At 40.4% G+C, this 21,685-nt stretch overlaps 1 protein-coding gene across 1 annotated transcript in view; it reads right to left on the reverse strand.

The window, feature by feature from the left end:
- Positions 1-21,059, reverse strand: part of PACSIN3 (protein kinase C and casein kinase substrate in neurons 3) — a 327,454-nt gene extending 306,395 nt beyond the window's left edge. The window contains exon 1 of the mRNA XM_053720325.1: positions 20,813-21,059. The gene's annotated coding sequence lies outside the window, so the exon portion shown is untranslated. The remainder of the gene's footprint in view (positions 1-20,812) is intronic.
- Between the last annotated feature and the right edge of the window lie 626 nt (positions 21,060-21,685).

Raw genomic sequence — 21,685 nt, forward strand, 5'->3', positions numbered from 1 at the left:
ACTATTTTATTTTGTTGTTTAATTCACATCTATTTTAGCACTATATTTTTTCCACATCTACCCAACAATTACATGCAAACAACAATATTCTAACAAACCTTCCATATTAATATTTTATTTGACAACCTATTTTGTATTAATTTCACTTTTTCCAATCTATAGGAAGATTACTCGGAAGCAACATGACTCCTATGTTGTTAAACAACATACTATACTATTTCATTCACAAGGTAAAACACTATAACATAACAAATTATTCCCTTATATTCACACCCAAGATCATACGTCTATAATATATTTTCCCCAATCATATAGCCAAAGCAATTCGGAACTGTCAATACTGATAACACGATCATAGTATTCACCCCCCCCCCTCTGAACCAATCAGTAGCCTAGTGTGACGTATAGCTACACACCTCCGCTGTGCGGCCAATAGGATTAATTTCTACTGTGTGACATCTGCCAACTCATACCCTATAAAAAGCGAGCAAGAAGGCGGCAGCTCCGCCTTTGAAAAAGCAGTCCAGCAAAACATGTCAGGGGAGTGAGAATCCAGCGATTCTCCTTTTTTCAACCAGCAAATCTTCCTGTGCATTTAGCAATTTATGAAACCGGGATTGGGCCTAGCTTAATTATGTTGGTGGCATAACCACAATATAACAGTGCTCTTATTAATATTATATAGGATCATACTATATACCTCTAAGGTTTGTGCCTAATATAAAGTTGGTGGCATAGCCACGCTTAATATAACATTTTATTTAATGAAATTCAACTTATAACGGGCAGTGTCATTTTGACACTGGCGAATTACCGTTTAATTTTCAGAACTCAATATTGCTACATGATATTCCACCATCTAATATAGTATGGCATCGATACAAATTTGACTTTGATGTAGAGAGAACTGAATGTATATAAAATTACCGCAATTATACTCTACCTTACAAAAATAGACAATACACTGCCATACTAATATATATATATATATATATATATATAGCCAGTAGGTGGAGCTGTCCACTTGTGTTGCAGCAAAGCCAAGCAAGCTGAAATTAATCAGTTTAACCAGACCTGAGCTATCGAGCAGATTTCAAAAGGAACAAGATCTTCCTGTCTATAAATCAGTCCAGATTGGAATGCATAGAAAGAACTGTTTGCAGAAAAATGCAAGTAAAGTCTGTGTTGTGTGATTATTTTATTAGATTTATAATGCTGTTTAGCAAATGTTTTTGTTCATATAACTTAGTTTAATTATATATTCTATGTTGTGTGATTATTTTATTAGGTTTATAATGCTGTTAAGCATTTAAAGTCTTCATTTCAAAGCTTTAAAAATAATGTATAAGATGTTACTTATGACAATATTGAGAGGGGCCTGGAATCTCCCTCACTTCCCATTGACTTACATTATAGACTGGGTTTCAATTTACAACCATTCATTCTGGAACCTAACCCCGGCGTGAACGTGAACTGAGGGCTACGTGTATGTATGTATATGTATGTATATATATATATATATATATATATATATATATATATATATATATATATATATATATATATATATATATATATATATATATATATATATATACACACACACACATATACACACACACACACACTATACACAATAACATTTTTGAGACGGGTAATCAGATATTCATGGAGTAATTCTAGACACCGGGATTGTGCTCAACATAATTATGTTGGTGACATTGCCTCAAAATATATATATAACAGTGTCTTAGCTAGTATTAAATAGGGTTACACTATATACTATATTTCTTTTTTAGATTTGTGCCTAAGATAGTGTTGGTGGCATAGCCACGCCCAATATAACCGTTATACTGCTCATTTAACGATATTCTACTTTTAACGGGCAGCATCATTGACACTAGAGAATTACCATTTATCTTTTAGAACTAAATACGGTCAGACGATATCTTACTAATATATTATGGCATTAACACCAATTTAAACCATGATTCCAAGGGAACTGAATTAAAATTATATATATATATATATATATATATATATATATATATATATATATATATATATATATATATATATATATATATATATATATATATATATATATATATATATATCTCCGCAACTATACTCTACAGAATACATAGGTAATGTAATAACTGATAATAAGCATAGGTATATATATATATATATGTTCAGCCAACTGGCATCCTAGTTTGAGACTAGCAACAGTTAGGATCTGTGCCATCCTCCTTTTCTGTCAACCTCACATATTGAATTCATCTAGGCCCACCGGTGAATTACACTAAAATCATCCCAAGTCAACCAATTTAGATTGACATTTTGACATTTCTAATTTGCGCTAGCACATGCTAGATTTGTGTTTTTATATGGGTTCATTATTATTTTAACCTACAAAATAAGTTACATTTTAAAAGACCTTCTTGTTCCTGGTTTGTTCAAACCGAATATTATTGTCCCTCTTGGTCACAGAGTAGTTGAGTGCTATTATGTACACGCTTCTTGTAATGTTATCCTCACATTCCCTTTCTAAAGTAACATTTTATAACCATGTTCATGCAATTAGGCCAACTAGAAATCACAGTTCTGCTCAATTTGTTGCAATTAATCACTTCCTTTCTAACTTGTGTGACAGTGATTACAGGGGCTTTCACTTTTGTTGTATTGAGTATATATAAAGATTTTGAACAAAATTTGTCAAGCCTTGCTCTAACAAGTTAGAGAATTTATTATTGCCCTATTGCTTGTAAATAACTATAATATAATACTTCAAAACACATGTAAAGGGGTTAACACATAATTAAATGAAGCACAGGGACTTGAACACATGTGGTGAGCCAAAGACAAGAGGCATGTGTGTGGAACCAATTGTTATGTTGATTGATCCTTTTATAGAGTTTAGTTTTGCCAATAGGTGACATGGGTGTAATTATTCTGTTCTCTAAAGCCATATTAATATGAGGGTGCTTTTTAATGAATTTGAACAGAGGCATTATCAGTATTTGTGTAAAAGTGCTTATTACTGTTTGGGTCTATTTGGTGATGTTGCTTCCTAACGTCATACAATATGGCTGGAGTCATGTCAGTGTGTTTTGCCCATTGCCAAAACCAATGTCACATTCAAACACTTTTTGGCATAATGATAACAGGTGTAAAAATGTCTGGGGATTTATCAAGTCCTTTAAGTGAAAGTATGCAGAATGTAATCAATAAAACGGGCCTGGTACATATTAAAGGAATAGTGTATTGTAAAAATTGGTTTCTTAAAAAGGGAAATAAAAAAATAAAGTCATGCTTCAGATACAACATACAATTTTAAATAACTTTCCAATTCCCTTCTATTATCAATGTTGCTTCATTCTCTTGGTATATTTTATTAAAAGAGCAGCAATGCACGACTGGTAGCTAGCTGAACACACCTGTAAGCCAATGACAAGAGGCATATATGTGCAGCCACCAATCAGAAACTAATTCCCAGTAAGGGAAATTGTTCCTTCATGCTTCATGAGAAACCCAGTAAATAACAACAGACCTCATGTTATCTACATGGTACAGATTCCGGTAGGTATCAAAATGCTATTCAAGGCTGGGGGAGTTCAATCAGCAAAGCCAACTATTTCAGATACAAAAATCTCTTTGCTAACCTCCACTGAGAAGTTAATTCACACTTATCTCCTCTTTACATAGCTTTCAAACATTTATGTTTCCATATAGGTGGGGATACAACAGCAAAATCAGATATTTTATATAACAAAATAATCATAAACGTGCTATTTGCAAACAAATTTATACACTCTAGCAGGTAAACATTATTATTAGGGTGCAAAGGAGAGGAAATGATACAGTATAAACGTCTCTTTGATAGATGTCTTTGGTAATCAAAAGGTACAATCAACTCCAGAATGTTTAATGTTTAAAAAGATGGATAACCCTTTTTATTACCCATTCCAAAGTTTTGCATAACCCACAGTTATATTAATATACATTTTACCTATGTGTTTACCTTGTATCTAAAGCCTCTGACACCTGCCACCTTATCTCAGTTCTTTTGACAAATGTGCATTTTAGCCAATCAGTGCTGTCTCAAAAAACTCCACGGGTGAGAGCACAATGTTATCTGTATGACACATGAACTAGCATTGTCTAGCTGTGAAAACCTGTCGAATGCACTAAGTATCTCCCAACTTTTTATAGGAAATGTCACACTCAGAGCCCCAGTGCAAACCTTTTCAATAATGTTTTATTGTAGTTGCTCACAAAGATACCAGGAGTTTGTATGCTGTAGGGGGTGTGTTGATACAGAAAAAAAATAATTAAATAATGCATATGGCAGAAAAGCAATTTAATAATTCTAGGGCCCATTTATTTCTGTCTCCCAGGATCTGGCAAGCCCAGTTTTAAAAAGACAGTTTTAATAGAATTGCATAATCCACAAATGCACAAAAGACAAAGCAATAGCACTTACTCCAGGTTTCAGTAGAGTCTATTCTAAGAAATTTCAAAGATTGCTTCTATTTCTCTTCCCACTGTGTCATGTGACAGCCATTAGCCAATTACACAAAAAAGTTAGGAGCCAAGGGTAAAATTCTAGGAGCTAGTGGTGACCCGGCTCCTGGGTTTGTCAAGCGCTGCTCTAGCTGAATCATTACATTTTGACTTAAGTGTCCTTTTAAATGAATACTTAAACTGATAACTGGCATGCCTGTGGACAACTTTTATCAAGGGAGTGTTTGCTCATTGGCTAATATGGACAACATCCACATCCTATTAGTGGAAAATAGCACATCCACAAACACACATTCTAACATAAAAAAAATAGAATACTAATTCACAAGCATGCAATTTGTGCATTACTGACCTTGCAATGTATTTATCCCAACAAAGGTGTTTGACCATCATATTTAGTTTTAGTGCTGATCTAGACACAATATCTGCTGCTCTCCTGAACTCCCACAATTGTAGCTTATATTTACCCAATATATTTGACAATTAGAAGCCAGTGATGCAGAAAGGTGTTATGTACCCACATTAAAGGGACAGTTCACTATAAAATTGTTTTTCCCTGAATGTGTTCTCAATTACTTGTTATACAAGCTGCAGCATATAAAACGTATGAGAAATAGCTCATTTATGCTTCTTTTTGCAAATTAAATAGCTGTGTTTGCTCTTTGAAACCACAGCCCATCAAAATAGGCTAAGCTTGCAGACAAATCAGATCTCATTATCTTATCACTCAAATGCTTCCCCTTTCTAATCTCAATCTCTGTACAATACATAGGAAGAACAATTGAAAATTAAAATGTTATTGCTTTATCTCTTCCACCTCCCACTGTGAATTGCATTTCTTCTTCTGTCTGTGTTTACATAGCTACTCAATAGCCTATACCTAGGTATAGAAACTTTAGTATAGGTAGGGATACTACAGGCTAAATCAGCTATTTCAAATGTCAATATAAAGGCTAAAGAGATATTAGTAAAGATTTAATACACTCCAGCAGGTAAAATGGGTCATTTGGAACAAATTAAAAAGGAGAGAATATTTTGGAGTAAACTGTCCCTTTAAATAATTTTATTTCAAATCAATGATTTCTGGTTAAGAAATAAAATGTTTAGATAGGATAGCTGTGGGAAGGAAACATGCAATAGAACACAGAAGCCTTGAGTTAAACACTAGGGTAAAGTCCTGCTCATGGCTATAAAACTTGCAGCTTCCAAGATGAATATAGTCTGCAATTTTTTGGGGTTGTGCAACTGCTGCTCCTCATTGGCTGACCAGCTGTGTCCTGTTCAATACCTAAAATAAGGGGTTAAACATAGTTATCTAGGTTCAGTAAGGCAAAAATTATGTGCTCTAATGAATGAGGATGTAACTTTTGTTTTAAAATGTCACTGACGGCAGAAACATCTGTGCGGGGGGGGGGGTATTGCATATTTTTTTTTTAAGTGCTTTCAAATGCAAACTTATAATAATAAGAATTTTATAAATATATTATAACTTCCTGTAGGGGACACCATATAAGTATATCAGGTTACTGCACTTTATTAGAAAATGCATCTGCACTTTAATATAAGAACCAATGGCTATTGAGGAGAACACGGCCAGCAAGTCAATCAGGAGTAGCAGTCGAATGTCCAATCACGTGTCCTGCAACTCGTACAGCTCCTAAGTGTAACCATGTTAAACACAGTTAGCTACGATCAGCAACGAGATATATATATATATATATTACATATTACAAGAAGAAAGGCGAGGACTCAGGAACTTGAAGCCAGGTGACTTTATTCGATATACAGAGTGAGTAGCACTAACACAGGTGTGCAAGGGGTGCTAGATCTGACGCGTTTCGCGCATGCTCACATGCGCTTCATCAGAGATCTGATATATATATATATATATATATATATATATATATATATATATATATATATATATATATATATATATATACACACACACATACCTAACTAGTTTTTGTATTAAAACATTTCTTTAAACATGCACACACACACAAAAAAAATGAAAGTGCAAATTATAATATCCAGAGTAACTCTTAAAAAAAAAAAAAAAAAAAAAAAGAGAATGCTGTTAGCTTTTATGTTTCCAGGGAGACCCTTACCACATTACTAGATTATGTTTAGAATTCCAGTGAGAGATACTCTGGTGGTCAAACAGTATAATCAAAATAATACATCCATGGTTTAAATCAGAACATGCCATTTTAGACAACTTTCCAATTTACTGCTATTATCCAATGTGCTTCATTCTTTTGCTATCCATTGTTGAAAACATACATTGGTAGTCTTAAAAAGGGACACTAAACCCAAATTTTTTCTTTCGTGATTCAGATAGAGCATGCAATTTTAAGCAACTTTCTATTTTACTCCCATTATCAAATTTACTTCATTCTCTTGGTATTTTTATTTGAAAAGCAAGAATGTAAGTTTAGATGCTGGCCCATTTTTGGTAAACAACCTCGGTTGTTCTTGCTGATTGGTGTATAAATTCACCCACCAATAAACAAGTGCTGTCCAGGGTTTCTGAACCAAAAATTGCCTGGCTCCTTAGCTTAGATGCCTTCTTTTTCAAATAAAGATAGCAAGAGAAGAAAAATTGATAAGGAGTAAATTGGAAAGTTGCTTAAAATTGCATGCTCTGAATCATGAAAGAAACAATTTGGGTTCAGTGTCCCTTTAAGAGCAGCAAAGCACTTACTGGGAGCTGGTGGCTTTACATACATGCCACTTGTCAGCTCATGGTAACCGGCGCACGATCAGCACTTCCTTACCATATGAATGGAGATGCCTTCTGCCTCCGGCTGCGATCAAAGCGGACATCCTCGACTGCCGCATTAGGCAGAAGGTTGGACTTAGCTACTACGTCAACTGAGCAAAGTACTCTGTGACATAGTAGCTACGTCCATATGGTTTAAGGGATTACACAGCTAATATAGTAAAAACTACATCTACATATTATTCTAAGGCTAACCTTCGCTTTCAATACGTCTGCATGTATGGACCGTAAACACTTTGTAATTAGAAGACATTTCTGTTGCGTTCCTATAGAATATTATATAAACCAAGTCTTAACCGTTATACTGCAATCTGTTTTTAATAGTCAAACTACACCCACCATTCGCTAATCTGGATTTTAGTCTGCAGACAACAAGGCAAACACCGCCTATAATGTTAGTATAGAGCGCATTGTTTTGCAGTAATAAGTTAAAGCCAATTAGGGACAGATATGTAGCATAGGTAGCCTCAAAACATCAGCAGGGTGCAGTTTAAGTTCTGGGAATTCAAAATTGCTCAATTCAGAGCTAAATTCAAGTATAATGCAAAGTCGTTTCATTACTCATAACTAAAACTTTTATATAAAAATATCAAGGTGTTTACTATTCCTTTAAACTTGATTGACAAGGTATCTTCTACTGTACACGATAAAGATCGGACAAAAAAAAGCAAGCTGTTTTACTTATTTAAAAAAAAAAAATGGCTGCAAAAATGTGAAGCATTTTGACCAACTTCCTGTGACACCCTGAGGTAGGGGCTGTAATATAAAGTGGTGTCCTCCCATTCTGAAAAAAACAATCAGTAATTTAGAAAAAGTTTGTTTTATCTATAAACAAAAAATGCATCCTCAGAACCCATATGATTTGTGTTCCAAACACATTTTTTTAAACATGCGGATTTGAGCTCTGATTTTGTAACAAACATACAAAATATATCGTTTTTGTGAACAAAGACCATTGAAATGAGAAGAAACAGTGGGCTCGACTTATCAAGCCTTCTCTTCCCCTACCACTGCAGGTTCTCACAAGAGAACCTGCAGTCAGTACTCTCAGGTGGAAAATATCAATCTCCCCGGTCTTGGCCGTCAGGGAGATGGACAGCTCCTGCTCTCGTATGATTGGCTGGATGCAAAATAGCGCTCGTGTGCAATGGTAAATTCCGTCAGCGGACTGCTGCCCACCAGAGGCGAGCTGGGGTGGACAGGGGTGAATATGTATGTCTCTGTCTACCCTGGCTTGATAAATCAAGCCCATTGTGTGTGTGCACGCACCTGTTCTCTATTTATAAGCTAGCGCTACAGCTTCTTATTGGCTGCAGTGCTCTGCTTCTATTATGGAAGAGATAGCGATGGAGATAGTGGGAAGGACAAGAAAGGTAAGTAAAGTTACAAGCCGTTTGATTATACAGACCTTTGAAATAAATGTATTTTTTTTTTCCCTTACAGCATTTGTTTTTATGGTAACAGTTTTGTGTTAATTTAAAGCTGTGTCTTTGGATTTTTAAAGTCACTGTAAGTGAAAAGGTTATAAAAAAAAATTTTTTCTCAAATTTACTTCTATTAGCAAATTTGCTTTGAATCGTTCCCATGATATTCTTTGTTGAAGAGGTACAGAGGTAGGTGTCTGGAGCACTACATGACAGTGCTGCCACCCAGCTCTTGCAATTAGATAACATTCTTGCCAAACTGCTGCCATATAGTGCTCTAGACATGTGCACGATCCTTTGCTTACATCCCTGATTTTCAACAAAACTTGAGAACGAAGAACATTTGATTATAGAAGTAAATTAGAAATGTGTTAAATGTGCATGCTTTATCTAAATCATAAATGTCTGGGTACCAATGTGCTTTAACCCCTTAATGACGCATGTCGTACAGAGTATGTCGCACACAACCTGGTCTTAAAAGACCAGCAAAGTTCCCTGTACGACATTAGGGGTTTAAAGCGGCTGGACGCTTTCCGGTTAATGCAGGATGCCTCGATATCGAGGCATCCTGCAATAACACCCCTTGGCCATCCGATGCAGAGAGAGCCACTCTGTGGCCCTCTCTGAACCGGACATTGATGGCCGGTATCGTTGGTGGGTGGGAGCCGACTTGGGAGGCGGGTGGGCGTCCATCGATGGGCCAGGTAATGTAGAGGGGGGCGGGATTGGGGCGGGGCCGATGGGGGTGGGCGCGTGCACGGGACGGGAGCGGGTGGGAACTGCTACACTACAGAAAAGTTGTTTTTATAAGTGGGAGAAAGGGGTATTTTAATGTTTATATACAAACAATCGAAGGTATCTAGGAGGGGGTGGGAGGTTGGCCTTTGGTGGGGGGAGGGCTACACTACAGAAAATGGGAAAATTAAAAAAAAACAAAAAAAAACAATTGTATTCTAAACTGGGTACTGGCAGACAGCTGCCAGTACCCAAGATGGCGCCCATTAAGGCAGAGGGGGAGGGTTAGAGAGCCGTTTGGTGGGGGAATCAGTCAGGTTGGGGGCTAAGGGGGGTCCTACATATCAGCATATGTAAATATGCTTAAAAAAATAAATAAAAGCCTAAATATACCTTTTATTTTAGTACTGGCAGAGTTGCTGCCAGTACTTAAGATGGCGGGGACAATTGTGGGTGGGGGAGGGAAGAGAGCTGTTTGGGAGGGATCAAGGGGTCTGATGTTTCAGGTGGGAGGCTGAGCTCTATACTAAAGCTAAAATTAACCCTGCAAGCTCCCTACAAGCTACCTAATTAACCCCTTCACTGCTAGCCATAATACACGTGTGATGCGCAGCGGCATTTAGCGGCCTTCTAAGTACCAAAAAGCAACGCCAAAGCCATATATGCCTGCTATTTCTGAACAAAGGGGATCCCAGAGAAGCATTTACAACCATTTGTGCCATAATTGCACAAGCTGTTTGTAAATGATTTCAGTGAGAAACCTAAAATTGTGAAAAATGTAACTTTTTTTTAAATTTGATCGCATTTGGCGGTGAAATGGTAGCATGAAATATACCAAAATGGGCCTAGATCAATACTTGGGGTTGTCTACTACACTAAAGCTAAAATTACCCCAAAAAGCTCCCTACATGCTCCCTAATTAACCCCTTCACTGCTGGGCATAATACACGTGTGGTGCACAGTGGCATTTAGTGGCCTTCTAATTACCAAAAAGCAACGCCAAAGCCATATATGTCTGCTATTTCTGAACAAAGGGGATCCCAGAGAAAAATTTACAACCATTTATGCCATAATTTCACAAGCGGTTTGTAAATAATTTCAGTGAGAAACCAAAAGTTTGTGAAAAAATCTGTGAAAAAGTGAACTATTTGGCGGTGAAATGGTGGCATGAAATATACCAAAATTGGCCTAGATCAATTCTTTGGAATGTCTACTAAAAAAAAATATATATACATGTTAATGGATATTCAGGGATTCCTGACAGATATAAGTGTTCCAATATAACTATCGCTAATTTTGAAAAAAAATGGTTTCGAAATAGCAAAGTGCTACTTGTATTTATGGCCCTATAACTTGCAAAAAAAAAGCAAAGAACATGTAAACATTGGGTATTTCTAAACTCAGGACAAAATTTAGAAACTATTTAGCATGGGTGTTTTTGGTGGTTGTAGATGTGTAACAGATTTTGGGGGTCAAAGTTAGAAAAAGTGTGTTTTTTTTCCCCATTTTTTTCTCATATTTTATAATAAATTATAAGATATGATGAAAATAATGGTATCTCTAGAAGTCCATTTAATGGCGAGAAAAACTGTATATAATGTGTGGGTACAGTAAATGAGTAAGAGGAAAATTACAGCTAAACACAAACACCGCAAAAATGTAAAAATAGCCTTGGTCCCAAACGGACAGAAAATGGAAGAGTGCTGTGGTCATTAAGGGGTTAACCAGAATTATTTTCTTGGACAGTGACGCAACTCGCAAGTATAAAAAAAAAACAATATTAATGTTATCAATATAGGTACATTGGTTTTATCCCTTTGCAGGGTTTTAAAAAACCAAAGTGAAAGAAGGCCATTTGTTAAAAAATAAAATACTCCTAACAAAATACAGCATTTTATTTGTATGATAGAATACATAGGGATCACTAGCTAAACCTTAAAGGGACACTGAACCCAAAAATTTTCTATCGGGATTCAGATAGAGCATTCAATTTTAAGCAACTTTCTAATTTACTCCTTTTATCAAATTATTGTCATTCTCTTGGTATCTTTATTTGAAATGCAAGAATGTAAGTTTAGATGCCGGACCATTTTTGGTGAACACACTGTTGTTCTTGCTCATTGGTGGGTAAATTCACCTACCAATAAACAAGTGTTTTCCATGGTACTGAACCAAAAAAACAGAATTTATGTTTACCTGATAAATTTCTTTCTCCAACGGTGTGTCCGGTCCACGGCGTCATCCTTACTTGTGGGATATTCTCTTCCCCAACAGGAAATGGCAAAGAGCCCAGCAAAGCTGGTCACATGATCCCTCCTAGGCTCCGCCTACCCCAGTCATTCGACCGACGTTAAGGAGGAATATTTGCATAGGAGAAACCATATGGTACCGTGGTGACTGTAGTTAAAGAAAATAAAAAATCAGACCTGATTAAAAAAACCAGGGCGGGCCGTGGACCGGACACACCGTTGGAGAAAGAAATTTATCAGGTAAACATAAATTCTGTTTTCTCCAACATAGGTGTGTCCGGTCCACGGCGTCATCCTTACTTGTGGGAACCAATACCAAAGCTTTAGGACACGGATGAAGGGAGGGAGCAAATCAGGTCACCTAAATGGAAGGCACCACGGCTTGCAAAACCTTTCTCCCAAAAATAGCCTCAGAAGAAGCAAAAGTATCAAACTTGTAAAATTTGGTAAAAGTGTGCAGTGAAGACCAAGTCGCTGCCCTACATATCTGATCAACAGAAGCCTCGTTCTTGAAGGCCCATGTGGAAGCCACAGCCCTAGTGGAATGAGCTGTGATTCTTTCGGGAGGCTGCCGTCCGGCAGTCTCGTAAGCCAATCTGATGATGCTTTTAATCCAAAAAGAGAGAGAGGTAGAAGTTGCTTTTTGACCTCTCCTTTTACCTGAATAAACAACAAACAAGGAAGATGTTTGTCTAAAATCCTTTGTAGCATCTAAATAGAATTTTAGAGCGCGAACAACATCCAAATTGTGCAACAAACGTTCCTTCTTTGAAACTGGTTTTGGACACAGAGAAGGTACGATAATCTCCTGGTTAATGTTTTTGTTAGAAACAACTTTTGGAAGAAAACCAGGTTTAGTACGTAAAACCACCTTATCTGCATGGAACACCAGATAAGGAGGAGAACACTGCAGAGCAGATAATTCTGAGACTCTTCTAGCAGAAGAAATCGCAACTAAAAACAAAACTTTCCAAGATAATAACTTAATATCAACGGAATGTAAGGGTTCAAACGGAACCCCCTGAAGAACTGAAAGAACTAAATTGAGACTCCAAGGAGGAGTCAAAGGTTTGTAAACAGGCTTGATTCTAACCAGAGCCTGAACAAAGGCTTGAACATCTGGCACAGCTGCCAGCTTTTTGTGAAGTAATACCGACAAGGCAGAAATCTGTCCCTTCAGGGAACTTGCAGATAATCCTTTTTCCAATCCTTCTTGAAGGAAGGATAGAATCCTAGGAATCTTAACCTTGTCCCAAGGGAATCCTTTAGATTCACACCAACAGATATATTTTTTCCAAATTTTGTGGTAAATCTTTCTAGTCACAGGCTTTCTGGCCTGAACAAGAGTATCGATCACAGAATCTGAGAATCCTCGCTTCGATAAAATCAAGCGTTCAATCTCCAAGCAGTCAGCTGGAGTGAAACCAGATTCGGATGTTCGAACGGACCCTGAACAAGAAGGTCTCGTCTCAAAGGTAGCTTCCAAGGTGGAGCCGATGACATATTCACCAGATCTGCATACCAAGTCCTGCGTGGCCACGCAGGAGCTATCAAGATCACCGACGCCCTCTCCTGCTTGATCCTGGCTATCAGCCTGGGGATGAGAGGAAATGGCGGGAACACATAAGCTAGTTTGAAGGTCCAAGGTGCTACTAGTGCATCCACTAGAGCCGCCTTGGGATCCCTGGATCTGGCCCCGTAGCAAGGAACTTTGAAGTTCTGACGAGAGGCCATCAGATCCATGTCTGGAATGCCCCACAGGTGAGTGACTTGGGCAAAGATTTCCGGATGGAGTTCCCACTCCCCCGGATGCAATGTCTGACGACTCAGAAAATCCGCTTCCCAATTTTCCACTCCTGGGATGTGGATAGCAGACAGGTGGCAGGAGTGAGACTCCGCCCAAAGAATAATTTTGGTTACTTCTTCCATCGCTAGAGAACTCCTTGTTCCCCCCTGATGGTTGATGTACGCAACAGTCGTCATGTTGTCTGATTGAAACCGTATGAACCTGGTCCTCGCCAGCTGGGGCCAGGCCTGGAGCGCATTGAATATCGCTCTCAGTTCCAGAATATTTATCGGTAGAAGAGATTCTTCCCGAGACCAAAGACCCTGAGCTTTCAGGGATCCCCAGACCGCGCCCCAGCCTATCAGACTGGCGTCGGTCGTGACAATGACCCACTCTGGTCTGTGGAACATCATCCCTTGAGACAGATTGTCCAGGGACAGCCACCAACGGAGTGAGTCTCTGGTCCTCTGATTTACTTGTATCTTCGGAGACAAGTCTGTATAGTCCCCATTCCACTGACTGAGCATGCACAGTTGTAATGGTCTTAGATGAATGCGCGCAAAAGGAACTATGTCCATCGCCGCCACCATCAACCCGATCACTTCCATGCACTGAGCTATGGAAGGAAGAGGAACGGAATGAAGTATCCGACAAGAGTCCAGAAGCTTTGTTTTTCTGGCCTCTGATAGAAAGATCCTCATTTCTAAGGAGTCTATAATTGTTCCCAAGAAGGGAACCCTTGTTGACGGGAATAGAGAACTCTTTTCCACGTTCACTTTCCAGCCGTGAGATCTGAGAAAGGCCAGGACAATGTCCGTGTGAGCCTTTGCTTGAGGAAGGGACGACGCTTGAATCAGAATGTCGTCCAGGTAAGGTACTACTGCAATGCCCCTTGGTCTTAGCACCGCTAGAAGGGACCCTAGTACCTTTGTGAAAATCCTTGGAGCAGTGGCTAATCCGAAAGGAAGCGCCACGAACTGGTAATGTTTGTCCAGGAATGCAAACCTTAGGAACCGATGATGTTCCTTGTGGATAGGAATATGTAGATACGCATCCTTTAAATCCACCGTGGTCATAAATTGACCTTCCTGGATGGAAGGAAGGATAGTTCGAATGGTTTCCATCTTGAACGATGGAACCTTGAGAAATTTGTTTAAGATCTTGAGATCTAGGATTGGTCTGAACGTTCCCTCTTTTTTGGGAACTATGAACAGATTGGAGTAGAACCCCATCCCTTGTTCTCTTAATGGAACAGGATGAATCACTCCCATTTTTAACAGGTCTTCTACACAATGTAAGAACGCCTGTCTTTTTATGTGGTCTGAAGACAACTGCGACTTGTGGAACCTCCCCCTTGGGGGAAGTCCCTTGAATTCCAGAAGATAACCCTGGGAGACTATTTCTAGCGCCCAAGGATCCAGAACATCTCTTGCCCAAGCCTGAGCGAAGAGAGAGTCTGCCCCCCACCAGATCCGGTCCCGGATCGGGGGCCAATATTTCATGCTGTCTTGGTAGCAGTGGCAGGTTTCTTGGCCTGCTTTCCCTTGTTCCAGCCTTGCATTGGTCTCCAAGCTGGCTTGGCCTGAGAAGTATTACCCTCTTGCTTAGAGGACGTAGCACCTTGGGCTGGTCCGTTTTTACGAAAGGGACGAAAATTAGGTCTATTTTTTGCCTTGAAGGGCCGATCCTGAGGAAGGGCGTGGCCCTTACCCCCAGTGATATCAGAGATAATCTCTTTCAAGTCAGGACCAAACAGCGTTTTCCCCTTGAAAGGAATGTTTAGTAGCTTGTTCTTGGAAGACGCATCAGCCGACCAAGATTTCAACCAAAGCGCTCTGCGCGCCACAATAGCAAACCCAGAGTTCTTAGCCGCTAACTTAGCCAATTGCAAAGAGGCGTCTAGAGTGAAAGAATTAGCCAATTTGAGAGCATTGATTCTGTCCATAATCTCCTCATAAGGAGGAGAGTCACTATCGAGCACCTTAAGCAGTTCATCAAACCAGAAATATGCGGCTGTAGTGACAGGGACAATGCATGAAATGGGTTGTAGAAGGTAACCCTGCTGAACAAACATCTTTTTAAGCAAACCTTCTAATTTTTTATCCATAGGATCTTTGAAAGCACAACTATCCTCTATGGGAATAGTGGTGCGTTTGTTTAAAGTAGAAACCGCTCCCTCGACCTTGGGGACTGACTGCCATAAGTCCTTTCTGGGGTCGACCATAGGAAACAATTTTTTAAATATGGGGGGAGGGACGAAAGGAATACCGGGCCTTTCCCATTCTTTATTAACAATGTCCGCCACCCGCTTAGGTATAGGAAAAGCTTCTGGGAGCCCCGGCACCTCTAGGAACTTGTCCATTTTACATAGTTTCTCTGGGATGACTAAATTTTCACAATCATCCAGAGTGGATAATACCTCCTTAAGCAAAATGCGGAGATGTTCCAATTTAAATTTAAATGTAATCACATCAGATTCAGCCTGCTGAGAAATGTTCCCTAAATCAGTAATTTCTCCCTCAGACAAAACCTCCCTGGCCCCCTCAGATTGGGTTAGGGGCCCTTCAGAGATATTAATATCAGCGTCGTCATGCTCTTCAGTAACTAAAACAGAGCAGCCACGCTTACGCTGACAAGGGTTCATTTTGGCTAAAATGTTTTTGACAGAATTATCCATTACAGCCGTTAATTGTTGCATAGTAAGGAGTATTGGCGCGCTAGATGTACTAGGGGCCTCCTGAGTGGGCAAGACTCGTGTAGACGAAGGAGGGAATGATGCAGTACCATGCTTACTCCCCTCACTTGAGGAATCATCTTGGGCATCATTGTCATTATCACATAAATCACATTTATTTAAATGAATAGGAATTCTGGCTTCCCCACATTCAGAACACAGTCTATCTGGTAGTTCAGACATGTTAAACAGGCATAAACTTGATCATAAAGTACAAAAAACGTTTTAAAATAAAACCGTTACTGTCACTTTAAATTTTAAACTGAACACACTTTATTACTGCAATTGCGAAAAAACATGAAGGAATTGTTCAAAATTCACCAAATTTTCACCACAGCGTCTTAAAGCCTTGAAAATATTGCACACCAATTTTGGAAGCTTTAACCCTTAAAATAACGGAACCGGAGCCGTTTTAAGCTTTAAACCCCTTTACAGTCCCTGGTATCTGCTTTGCTGAGACCCAACCAAACCCAAAGGGGAATACGATACCAAATGACGCCTTCAGAAGTCTTTTATAAGTATCAGAGCTCCTCTCACATGCGACTGCATGCCATGCCTCTCAAAAACAAGTGCGCAACACCGGCGCGAAAATGAGACTCTGCCTATGCTTTGGGAAAGCCCCTAAAGAATAAGGTGTCTAAAACAGTGCCTGCCGATATTATTAAATCAAAATACCCAGAATAAATGATTCCTCAAGGCTAAATAAGTGTTAATATCAATCGATTTAGCCCAAAAAAAGTCTACAGTTTAAATAAGCCCTTGTGAAGCCCTTATTTACAATCTTAATAAACATGGCTTACCGGATCCCATAGGGAAAATGACAGCTTCCAGCATTACATCGTCTTGTTAGAATGTGTCATACCTCAAGCAGCAAGAGACTGCAAACTGTTCCCCCAACTGAAGTTAATTGCTCTCAACAGTCCTGTGTGGAACAGCCATGGATTTTAGTTACGGTTGCTAAAATCATTTTCCTCATACAAACAGAATTCTTCATCTCTTTTCTGTTTCTGAGTAAATAGTACGTACCAGCACTATTTGAAAATAACAAACTCTTGATTGAATAATGAAAAACTACAGTTAAACACTAAAAAACTCTAAGCCATCTCCGTGGAGATGTTGCCTGTACAACGGCAAAGAGAATGACTGGGGTAGGCGGAGCCTAGGAGGGATCATGTGACCAGCTTTGCTGGGCTCTTTGCCATTTCCTGTTGGGGAAGAGAATATCCCACAAGTAAGGATGACGCCGTGGACCGGACACACCTATGTTGGAGAAAATAGCTTAGATGCTCAAATAAAGAAAGCAAGAGAACGAAGAACAATTGATAATAGGAGTCAATTAGAAAGTTATTTAAAATTCCATGCTCTATCTGAATCACGAAAGGAAAAATTTGGGTTCAGTGTCCCTTTAAAGTAACAACAAATGGTAAAAGGCCCTAGACCAAAGTATCACTGTTAATTGAAATCTTGCATGCCAAACTACAGCCTCACTCTTACAAGCAAACATTCAAAGTATTCTCTACCTTCTTTGGAAACACTAGGTGCGTAAGTAAGCAGGTAAACCCATCAGGGGAGTTATAGGATCTACATACATATATATAGCTGCAAGGTATAATATGATACGTAAATAAGTGTCATGAAATCATTACATGTCAAAGCTACCTTACAACATAGCTCCATACACAAATATACATTGTGCAGCATAAACCTAACACATGGATCAATGGGGGAGATTGTGCACTCTACCATGTGGGACATTGGGGATCTTGTGACAAGTAAATGTAAACACAAGGTAGGGACCTATGATTACAGCTGATAATGATAGGGAGAGGCTGGTGTAGTATTATCTGCTTCAGGACCTACAGTGAATGGAGAATAAATACAAGGTGAGAAACAGATAGGCAAGTGACTGAAGTAGGAGCTAAATAAAGGAAAGAAGGAGTGTAACATAATATATATATATATATATTGAATCTGATTATGCTTATACTACTTTCTCAGTAAAAACCATGTTAGTGGGTGAGACACCATTATTATACACAGCCTGTGTGCTTATAATCACAGTTAAATAGGATATATTTACATTATATACACAACCAAGCAGACTATATATATCTGTAAAACTAGAACAGTAAAATAAGAACATAAACAAGTTTATCCGGAAAACAACTTTAATCACTCAACAACCACAGAAAGCTCTCTATAGTCATCCTGTGTTCACTGATAATTCTGATGTAATAATTCTCTTCTATTCCTGCTTCACTCACTCAGCCAACTCCCTAATAGAAAATCATTTCCACTATTGTGCTGTCTATTCTTCCATGCACTAAAGCTACCTGCACTCTGCCAGCCCATTCTAGCTACTCACCTAAGCTCACCCCCCCCCAGCACCCAGGCTACCTGCACTCTGCCAGCCCATTCTAGATACTCACCTAAGCTCACCCTCCCAGCACCCAGGCTACCTGCACTCTGCCAGCCCATTCTAGTTACACTCACCTAGCCCGCTTCTCCTTCATCCAGTTTACACTCACCTAGCCCTCCCCCAGCACCCAGTTTACTCCCCCCTAAGCCCTCTCCCCCATCGTTAAGTTTACACTCACCTAGCCCGCTACCCCTTCATTCAGGTTACACTCACCTAGCTCGCTTCACCTTCATTCAGGTTACACTCACCTAGCCCGCTACCCCTTCATTCAGGTTACACTCACCTAGCTCGCTTCCCCCTTCTTTCAGATTACACTCACCTAGCCCGCTTCCCCCTTCTTTCAGATTACACTCACCTAGCCCGCTTCCCCCTTCTTTCAGGTTACACTCACCTAGCCCGCTTCCCCCTTCTTTCAGGTTACACTCACCTAGCCCGCTTCCCCCTTCTTTCAGGTTACACTCACCTAGCCCGCTTCCCCCTTCTTTCAGATTACACTCACCTAGCCCGCTTCCCCCTTCTTTCAGATTACACTCACCTAGCCCGCTTCCCCCTTCTTTCAGATTACACTCACCTAGCCCGCTTCCCCCTTCTTTCAGATTACACTCACCTAGCCCGCTTCCCCCTTCTTTCAGATTACACTCACCTAGCCCGCTTCCCCCTTCTTTCAGGTTACACTAACCTAGCCCGCTTCCCCCTTCTTTCAGGTTACACTCACCTAGACCGCTTCCCCCTTCTTTCAGGTTACACTCACCTAGACCGCTTCCCCCTTCTTTCAGGTTACACTCACCTAGCCCACTTCCCCTTCATTCAGCTTACACTCACCTAGCCCGCTTCCCCTTCATTCAGCTTACACTCACCTAGCCCGCTTCCTCTTCTTTCAGGTTACACTCACCTAGCCTGCTTCCACTTCTTTCAGGTTACACTCACCTAGCCTGCTTCCCCTTCTTTCAGGTTACACTCACCTAGCCCGCTTCCCCCTTCTTTCAGGTTACACTCACCTAGACCGCTTCCCCCTTCTTTCAGGTTACACTCACCTAGACCGCTTCCCCCTTCTTTCAGGTTACACTCACCTAGCCCACTTCCCCTTCATTCAGCTTACACTCACCTAGCCCGCTTCCCCTTCATTCAGCTTACACTCACCTAGCCCGCTTCCTCTTCTTTCAGGTTACACTCACCTAGCCTGCTTCCACTTCTTTCAGGTTACACTCACCTAGCCTGCTTCCCCTTCTTTCAGGTTACACTCACCTAGCCCGCTTCCCCATCTTTCAGGTTACACTCACCTAGCCCGCTTCCCCATCTTTCAGGTTACACTCACCTAGCCCGCTTCCCCTTCATTCAGGTTACACTCACCTAGCCCGCTTCCCCATCTTTCAGGTTACACTCAGCTAGCCCGCTTCCCCATCTTTCAGGTTACACTCAGCTAGCCCGCTTCCCCTTCATTCAGGTTACACTCACCTAGCCCGCTTCCCCATCTTTCAGGTTACACTCAGCTAGCCCGCTTCCCCTTCATTCAGGTTACACTCACCTAGCCCGCTTCCCCATCTTTCAGGTTACACTCACCTAGCCCGCTTCCCCATCTTTCAGGTTACACTCAGCTAGCCCGCTTTCCCTTCATTCAAGTTACACTCACCTAGCCCACTCTCCCTTCATTCAAGTTACACTCACCTAGCCCACTCTCCCTTCATTCAAGTTACACTCACCTAGCCCACTCTCCCTTCAGGTTACACTCACCTAGCCCACTCTCCCTTCAGGTTACACTCACCTAGCCCACTCTCCCTTCAGGTTACACTCACCTAGCCCACTCTCCCTTCAGGTTACACTCACCTAGCCCACTCTTCCTTCATTCAGGTTACACTCACCTAGCCCATTCTCCCTTCATTCAGGTTACTTACACTCACCTAGCCCATTCTCCCTTCATTCAGGTTACACTCAACTAAGCCCCCCCGCCTCCCTTCATTCAGGTTTACACCCACATACTAGCCCATTCTACCTGTACCCAGGTCATAATATCGCAGTCGTTAATTCCCATTTGACCTACGTTCTCCACCTCACTGCATCTACTATCAACATGTACCAATAGCTATACCCTCTGTAATCCTTGCCAGCTGCTCACAAAACGCACGCACTTACTCTCACCCGCCGGTCTCACTTACCTCTGGGCCCCGCCTGTGTGAGAATCCTGCAGCAGCTGCTTGAGTACACAAAGTCCCGCCTGTTTGCACCCCTAGAGTCTCACGGGTGCACTTTCCTATATCTAAACCGTATTCACACAGGTTATTAATAAACTTCGCTCACTCCGTGCAGTGCGCTACTCCCCCGTATAAATGTCTCTCCTCTTCAGACTGTATTTGGCTCCCCCTGTGTATCTAATTCCAGGCTGGATGTTGTTGCAGATTGTGCAGTCCCTGCTGTATACCTCCAGCTCTCCTTCCCCACAGTGTGTGTAATCTGTGTGCCTCTCATGTACACGCCCCCTCACTCTGGCAATTAACAGGCTCCCCCTTTCTCCGCCTCTAGCTGGAAGTTTCCCTTTGCTGTTCTGAGTTTCCAGCATCGTCTGTATTTCTCTACCTGGTCACGGTGTTATGTGATGCTATCTACTCCTTTGGAATCATAATGATATTATTGACCAACCCTACCTGTCTTAATACAGCACACGTACACACACACAGGTCAGGTTACCCTGATAGTCTTTTTATGCCACCTGTTACCCTTCCTGCCCCTAAACTACTGGGACCCCCAACAGTGCTGCGCCTTTTATACACCCTGTTATTTTATAGAAACTCAGAGCTGTGACTGTCACTGTTCTGTCTAAGGTGCCTCTTTTATGAATAGTCATAAGGGTGAAAGCCTCCCATGACCTTTCTATCCCTTGATCCTATTACTTGGTGTGGATATCTGTCACCGTGTCAGTGGTTCTTGTAACTCTCAGCAGTCTGAAGACATTTCCTTAATACAAATAAATACATAAAATAAGTTAATAAAAAATAATAATACATACTTAAAATACATAAACGTAATCAATC

The sequence above is a fragment of the Bombina bombina genome, chromosome 7 (genome assembly GCF_027579735.1).
Source record: "Bombina bombina isolate aBomBom1 chromosome 7, aBomBom1.pri, whole genome shotgun sequence".
Taxonomy (NCBI): Eukaryota; Metazoa; Chordata; class Amphibia; order Anura; family Bombinatoridae; genus Bombina; species Bombina bombina.